General features: G+C 39.5%; 1 pseudogene; it reads right to left on the bottom strand.

Annotated features, from left to right (window-relative positions):
- Positions 1-1,692: 1,692 nt before the first annotated feature.
- On the bottom strand, positions 1,693-6,027 carry LOC125858919 (uncharacterized; annotated as a pseudogene).
- Between the last annotated feature and the right edge of the window lie 2,494 nt (positions 6,028-8,521).

The following is an 8,521-nucleotide window of genomic DNA, read 5'->3' as shown; positions in this document are numbered from 1 at the left end:
ACCAAAGACACAATTCATAGTATTCATCTTGTTTCAATACACCCATCCCAATTCATGATATTGGGTCATGGGGAAATTCATGGATTCATAGGGGACTTTATTATAAAATCACTATAAAACAACAATTCAATCATACTGTAGGGCAATTAACTCATTGACATTGCTTTTAGAAAGAACCCATGACTAGATTGAAAACCCTAGGTTTTGGAGAATCTACTAATTTTAAATTAAGGGTTTAAGGGATTCATGGAAGAAAGCTTTCCATGAATCAACACTACCAAACCTTGATTTCACATTTCCTCACGAATTTGAGTAAGGAAGATGAGTTCTTGAACCCTAGTCTTCAAGTTCTTGTTCTTCTTCAATGGAGAATGTCTAGTGAGAGAAATATTGTGAGGGAGATAAGTTTGGGAATTATAGGGGTCTTGTGAAGTAATGACTTGAATTGGGTGAATTTGACTTAAAAGACAACTTATATAGTACCTCTAAAAATACCCAAAATGACCTCATTTTAATTGTACTTAAATCGGAAAAGACTTAATTGACCCTCACTTAATGAACCCGTCCAGGTACCACGAGCCCCTTCACGAGTCGTGGTGAGGACCACAATCCGTGGTTCCCCTCGTGAAGGTTGGGCAGTAGCTAGGCACTTGGTTCCTTAGCCTCACAAGCGCAAGGCATTACCACGAGGGACTCCATGAGCCATGGTCAAGACCACGAGCCGTGGTCTCTCTCGTGGTCCTTGAGGTAGTATCCTTGCCACTTGGGGGCCCCTAGCTCAATGCCTAAGGAATATTCACGAAGGGCTCCACGAGCCGTGGTGAAGACCACGAGCCGTGGTCCCTCTCGTGAAGTTGAGGCAATAGCTAGGAAAATGGATGTCCACTTTACCATGTCCAAGGCAAGACCACGAGCTTCCTTCACGAACCGTGATGTGCACCACAACCCGTGGCCCCACTCCGATGGTGGGGCAGTAGCTCCAAGCTTGGGACTGCCTTGGCCTTTGGCTTTCGCTTGGCCCCTTTGTCTTGGCACTTTCCCCATTGGCCTTGACTCTTATAACGCTCATTCTTGACATTCACCCTTACGTTTAAGCTCTAGTTTACCCTATCATTTTCCGAAGTTTTACATTATCTCCCCCATGAGAACATTCGTCCTCGAATGTCGATTTAGACACGTTACAAAATTAAAGACTAAAGACTAGCAGCCCACCATGCATTCAACATCAAAATAATGCATAATTCAAATGAGGAAACATCAACTACATTCTCAATTCATAAACAATGCAACACAAGGAAGTAGGAGCTACATCAACAACCCATTATGCACAAAACTCATCATTTCACATAATCATAGGAGGAACTACCTTCTCCAACTAAAATAAGCTCAACACAACATTATGGAGCCAATATGCCATATAATCACAAGTATAGCAAAATATGTCCATCAAATCATCTCATGAAGTCAAAAATGTAATTATCATACTAAAATGCACAACAACATGAGGAACATATAAATCATGAAAACTCATTTATGCTAAACATGAATTCTCACAAGAACATGCATATCATAAGGAAAACATATAGAACATAAATAGCACACATGACTCCTAAAACCCCAAACCCAAGAGAAGTACTTACGTAAAGCTTTGATAGGAGTAGAAGGAAAAAAAAGAGGATAGCGGGACTTCATATCGGCCTCGGCCTCCCATATAGCACTATCAACTAAGTGATTCCTCCATAAAACCTTCACAGAAGCTATTTCCTTATTCCTCAACCTTTTAACTTGTCGATCTGAGATCTCTACCAGAACCTCTTCATATGAAAGACTCTCATCAACTCCCAAACCTTCTAAAGGGATGATGGATACCGGATCACCAATACACTTCTTAAGCATGGAAACATGAAATACCGGGTGAACCGGGGCCAATTCATTTGGCAAGTCTTATTCATTGGCAACTTTCCCAATACGTTTCAAGATTTGATATGGGCCCACATACCGGGGACTAAGCTTCCCCTTCTTGCCAAATCTCATCACACCCTTCATAGGTGAGATTTTTAAGTAGACCCAATCACCAATTTTGAATTCTAGATCCCTTCTTCTAACATCGGCATATGACTTTTGCCGACTTTGGGCTGTCCTCAACCCCTCTCTAATGAGTCGGACATTTACAATGGCCTCATAAACTAGTTCAGGACAAATTAGAGCAATTTCACCTACTTCAAACCAACCAACCGGAGATCTACACCTCCTACCATATAGTGCTTCAAATAGAACCATGGCAATACTTGAGTGGTAATTATTGTTGTAGGCAAATTCTATCAACGGTAGATGATCATCCCAATTACCTTTAAAATCTATGACACACGCCCTCAACATATCCTCTACGGTTTGGATGGTGCGCTCTTCTTGACTATTCATTTAAGGGTGAAAGGCCGTACTAAGCTTGACCTTAGTACCAAGTCCTTTTTGGAATGACTTCCAAAAATGTGAAGTAAATTGAGAACCTCAATCCGAAATAATAGACAAAGGAACCCCATGCAACTTTGCTATCTCCTTGATATACAATTTGGCATAGTCTTCCGCCGAAAATGAAATCTTGATGGGAATAAAGTGGGCTGATTTTGTCATTCTATCAACGATGACCCAAATAGAATCATGTTGCCTTTGAGTACGAGGCAAACCCACTATAAAGTCCATGTTCACATCCTCCCACATCCAAGTGGGAATATCAATATCTTGGGACAAGTGATGTGAGGCTAAAAATACATATTTTAATCATTATTTCCTTACATTTATTATTTATATTTGTCCTTTTTGAGCATCAATTTTATGAATTGTGCTAAGTGGGATAATTTATTTGTAGGATTAAATTGGTGGGAAAATGAAGAAGTTTGGAGCTAAAACGAATTAAAGATGAAAGGTTGAAGAAGGAAATCAAGCAGACAGCTTAATGAGTAAAATTTAATAAAATAATATATTTATATATATAAGGAAATGGCGGCTGAAATTGAGGAAATTGAAATTTGATGCTTGCTGCTGCCACGTGGCAGCAAGTGAATAGCATACAATTTATATTGAGGCGGCAGCAACATAGCTCACGCGGTCGGAGAAAAAGGAATCCAATTCCTTTTGGTTTTGGATTCCTAATTTGTTTGGACTCAATTATTTTATTTAGGGTTTCCTACATCTATAAATAGTGCATAGAAAGAATTATTGAAAAAAAAGAAGCCAAGAACCAAGATACAAGACACAATATAAATTTTCTTCTAGCTTAGGAACTTTGGAAGAGCCGCCGTGGAGGCCGGAGAATTGTGGTTTATTCTTTCTTCTCCTTTATTATTTATTTGTATTCGTGATTAATAAAAAAAAGTTTAGCTATTGTTCTTAACTTTTTATGATTAACACAAGCATTTTTATTTTAATAAATTTTGATTGTGTTTTTGAGATAATGAGTAGCTAACTTTCATAACTAGGGTTGTGGGAACCATGAGCGATTAACAAAGTATGAATAGTAAATAAGCAATTCTTGACTAGTATTTTGCATGCATTGATAATTCTTTCGTTTAGAAGTCTTTTTAACGGTGGCCAACGTTAGAACTCGCCTTGTTACTACTTGCCGGACCAAGGAGGTAATTAACAAGAAAAGAATTATCAACATAGATTTAGTGTGATACTATCTAATAGGCTAGTGTCGATTGGTGCGAAGTAATAACTAAGCCAAACATCGATTATGATGTCTAATATGAGGTAAAGGTAAGGGTTAGTAAATTATACACACGTAGCCGGACCAAGGTGCGGGGTGAAATTCTCTAGATGCCGGACCAAGGATTTAGAGATACCTAACTTATCACTTTGCATGTAATACACTAGAAAAGGATTACTATTATTAGGATTACTGCGTTATGAGCTTATGGGGAACACATTCCTAGTTACTTTTCATAATTTGAATACAAATAAATACTTAGTTCAAAGCTATCTTTTTATTATTTTTATTTTATTTTATTTCAATTTAAATCCCCCATTTTTATAACGACTATCGAGTTAAATATTTACTATTGACAATATTCTTCAATATTCTCTGTGGGATCGACCCCGACTCATAGTTGGGTAAATATATTGCATACGATCGTTTATATTTCTTTTCAAGAAGTATATTTGAACGTTATCAACAAGCCTCCCGGTCTTAAGTGTTTGGCCCTAACTTGTTGACAATTTGGACACTTGGCTACAAAACCCGATATATCCTTTTTCATACCATTCCACCAATAGACTTCCCTTAGATCACATACATCTTGGTGTCTTTCTGATGAATAAAATACCGCGTACCATGAGCTTCTTCTAGAATGTTCTTTCTCAAGCCATCCACATCTGGAACAAATAACCGACCTTGGTACCTAAGCACCCCATCTCCCCCTTGGGAGAAAGCCTCAACGGACTTGTTGAGTACCGACTCTTTCAATTCCATTAATATGGGCTCAAGGTTTTGTTTAGACTTCACATCAACCACAAAGGATGATTCAGAGCCATTAAGGACCATGACACCACCCTTGGTGGAATCCACAAGTTGGAAACCTAGCCGGGCCAACCTCTGCACATCACGAACCAATTCCTTCTTTTCATCTTCTATATGAGCCACACTACCCATGGACAATCTACTAAGGGCATCCGTAACTACATTAGCCTTGCTGGGGTGGGAAAGGACACTCATGTCATAAACCTTTAAGTGCTCTAACCACCTTCTTTGTCAGAGATTTAAGTCCTTTTGAGTGAACACATATTGAAGACTCTTGTGATTGGTGAACATGTCAACATGCAACCCATATAGATAGTTCCTCCATATTTTCAAGGCAAATACCACCGCCGCTAATTGAAGATCATGGGTCGGATAGTTCTTTTCATGAACCTTGAGTTGCCTTGAAGCATAGGCAATCACTTTACGATATTGCATAAGGACACATCCCAAACCCACTCAAGAGGCGTCACAATATAAAACAAAACCATCGGTACCCTCCAGTAAGGTCAACAACGGAGCGGAAGTAAGTCTATCTTTCAACTCTTGGAAGCTTTTCTCACAAGCCTCCGACCACTCAAACGTAGCTTTCTTTTGAGTCAAATCCATCAATGGAGAAGCAATGGAGGAAAAACCGTCAACAAACCTCCTACAATAACGGGCCAAACCCAAGAAGCTTCTAATATCGGTAGGAGTTAGAAGTCTAGGCCAACCTTTGACCGTGTCCGTCTTCTTAGGATCAACCCCAATACCTTTGCTCTACACAATATGACTAAGGAAGGCTACGGACCTTAGCCAAACTCATATTTGCTAAACTTTGCATATAATTGATGGTGTTTAAGGACTTGCAATACAATCATCAAATGGTTCATGTGTTCATTTTCAATCCTTGAATAGATTAAGATATCATCAATAAACATTATCACTAACATATCAAGGTAGTGTCTAAACACCCTATTCATTAGATCCATGAATTCCACTGGGGCATTTGGTAGACTAATGGACATTACTAGGAACTCGTAGTAACCATATCTTGTTCAGAAGGCCATCTTAGAAATGTCAACCCCTGTCACCCTTAGTTTGTGATAGCCCGAATGTAGGTCAATCTTGGAAAAGTAGGTAGCCCCTTGAAGTTGGTAAAACAAATCATCAATTCTAGGAAGGGGATATTTATTCTTTATAGTCACCTTGTTCGATTGGCGGTAGTCAATACACATTCTAAGGGACCCATCCTTCTTTTTAATGAACAATACCCGAGCACCCCATGGAGAGATACTCGGTTGAATAAAGCCTTTGTCTAACAAATCTTTGAGTTGCTCCTTCAACTCTTTCAACTCGGCCGGAGCCATCCTATAAGGAGGAATGGAGATAGGTTGCATATCCGGCAGGATATCAATGCCAAAGTCTATTTCCAGTTCAGGAGGAATGTCGGGCAAGTCATCGGGGAAGACTTCCAAAAATTCACTTACCACGGGGACCGACCCTAAGGCAAGGGTTTCAGACTCCACATCCATCACCCTTACAATATGGTAAATGCACCCTTTTGGAGATCATTTTCCTATCTTTGAGACAAGAAACAAATTGACCTCTAGGGATAGAATTTCCCCCCTTCTACTCTTTATAGACTCATTCGGATATTGGAACTTTACTACCCGAGTCCTACAATCAATAAAGGCCTAACATGTATGTAACCAATCCATACACAAAATTACATCAAAACCTAACATGTCTAACTCTACCAAATCCGCCAAGGTAACTTTATAGGAAAAAGAAATAGGACAACTCCTATAGACTCTTTTTGACACTATCGAGTCACCAACCGAGGTAGAAACTGAAAAAAGGTTCTACTAACTCTTCGGGGAGTATTTCAAATTTCATAGCCACAAAAGGTGTAACAAAAGACAAGGTGGCACCGGGATCTAATAATGCATAAACATCAATAGAAAAGACTTGCAACATACCCGTCACCTTATCCGAGGAACTCTCTTGGTCACCTCGGGATTGAAGAGCATATAAGCGGTTCTTTTTGGGAGCAACAAAGTTTGAACCACTAGGAGGAGTTTGCTTATCATCTCTCCCTTTGGCCATACGTGTTGGGCAATCTTTCAATTGATGACCACTCTTATCAAAACCATAGCACACACCCATGTCGACATGACATTTACCATCATGCTTCTTACCGCACTTGGCACAAGTAGGCCTCTCCATGGAAGATCCACCACTATTTCCTCCTTAAGGCTTAGGGTTAGACACCCTATCTTTTTTGACCCTTGGAGCACTAGAGGTGCCTTGGTTGGGAAACCTCTTCTTGAATCTTGGTCTACCTTGACCCTCGAACTTACCCTTAGAAGAATTCCCATCATCAGTCCTTGCCCTCTTCACTTCCCTATACTTGTCTTGGAGTTTCTCATCCTCCATTTTTTTAGCACACACCATAAGACAGGATATATCCATATCATCATAAAGCATAGCCGAATGACATTCTTTTCTCACCAAACTAGACACACCCATTACAAATCTACTCATCTCATTTCTAGACTCCGCCCCCATGGATTGAGCATACTTGGACAATTTGGTAAACTTAAGAGAATATTCTTCAACACCCATACCTCATTGACGAAGGTTGATAAATTCCTCCACCTTGGCTTCCCTCTTATCACAGGGAAAGAACCTATCTAGGAATGCTTTCTTGAACACCTCCTAATTTATGGCACCCTCCTCTACCGGCATATTCCTCTTCTATTGTGTATACCATACTTGAGCCAATCCCTTTAATTGATAAGCGACTAGTTCCGCTTTCTCCATTGCAGTCACCTCCGTAGCATCAATTATCTTGTAGATCTCTTCTACAAACTCTTGAGGGTCTTCCCCTACTTTGGAACCAAAAACCATAAGAGGGCTTATCCTTGTGAAATCTCTCAACCTTGAAGCCATGGTTCTCACACTAGGGTTCACATGGGGACCAGCATCTATGTTGGCTTGAGCCATCATAGATTGGGCATGAGTTGTAACAGCTTGAGCTTGAGCCGTTATGGCTTGATTCAATGTTTGGAGAGCCGTCCTTATTTCCACATTGGTCATAGCCCCCTCATCCATAGGAGCTTGAGGGTATTGAGGAGCTTGGGAGGAACTCCCTCATTCACATTCACCTCTTCCATCCTCCTTGCATTCTCCCTTCTTGTATTCATAGCCTATAAACACAGGAGAAGGGTTAGAAAAAGGACTTCATAGAGTTAGGACTCTAAAACACAACTAAGGATTAATGAATGGAATGAACTTTCCTAAACATCTTATAGCCTCTCATTCATATGTGTGGCGCTCTTCACACTCATGAACAAGACTCTACTAGATGTGGTTTATGAGACATCAAACTAAAAATCATCCCAAAACCTTATGCTCTGATACCAAGTTTGTCACGACCCAGGGGTATCCCCTAGATGCAACACTGTGCACTTGACTTCGAAGGGGTGTCATACAAGCCCTTAGCATATCATAAACATAGGAAATAGAAATGATGCGGAATTTAAAATTTTAGAATTGAAGTTTTTTCATAAAATAAAAAATGAAGTCTAGACATTGTCTGATTAACCATCTACTACAACGAATATCAATAGGGTCACAACCCTTTACAATAAAGTCTCAAAAGTCGAACATATGAAAAGCAGCTAGAATAAAAGAATCTTGTCCTCGAACCATGATTACTCACCACAAGTCTTTGAGAGAATCAATCCAAGCCTTAGTCAAGAAAGAAAGTACACTTCACACACCAGAACTTACACTTTGCAAAAATGTAGAAGAAATATGGGTTAGCACTAATATTTACTAAGTATGGAAGCCATGCTTAAAAATCTTTCAAAACAAGATAAAAAGGACATTTTTGGTTTAAAAGTATGCATTTGCCAAGTTTGAGAATAACCATACACTTTTGATGTAAAACACAAGTCATAAGCACATTTATCATGTAAGAACATTATAACACAATAGAACCATCTTTTTAGTAACCTTAGG

Source organism: Solanum stenotomum, chromosome 3 (assembly GCF_019186545.1).
Source record: "Solanum stenotomum isolate F172 chromosome 3, ASM1918654v1, whole genome shotgun sequence".
Classification (NCBI taxonomy): Eukaryota; Viridiplantae; Streptophyta; class Magnoliopsida; order Solanales; family Solanaceae; genus Solanum; species Solanum stenotomum.
The sequence above is the reverse complement of the archived record's forward strand: the minus strand, read 5'-3'. Positions and strand labels throughout refer to the sequence as shown.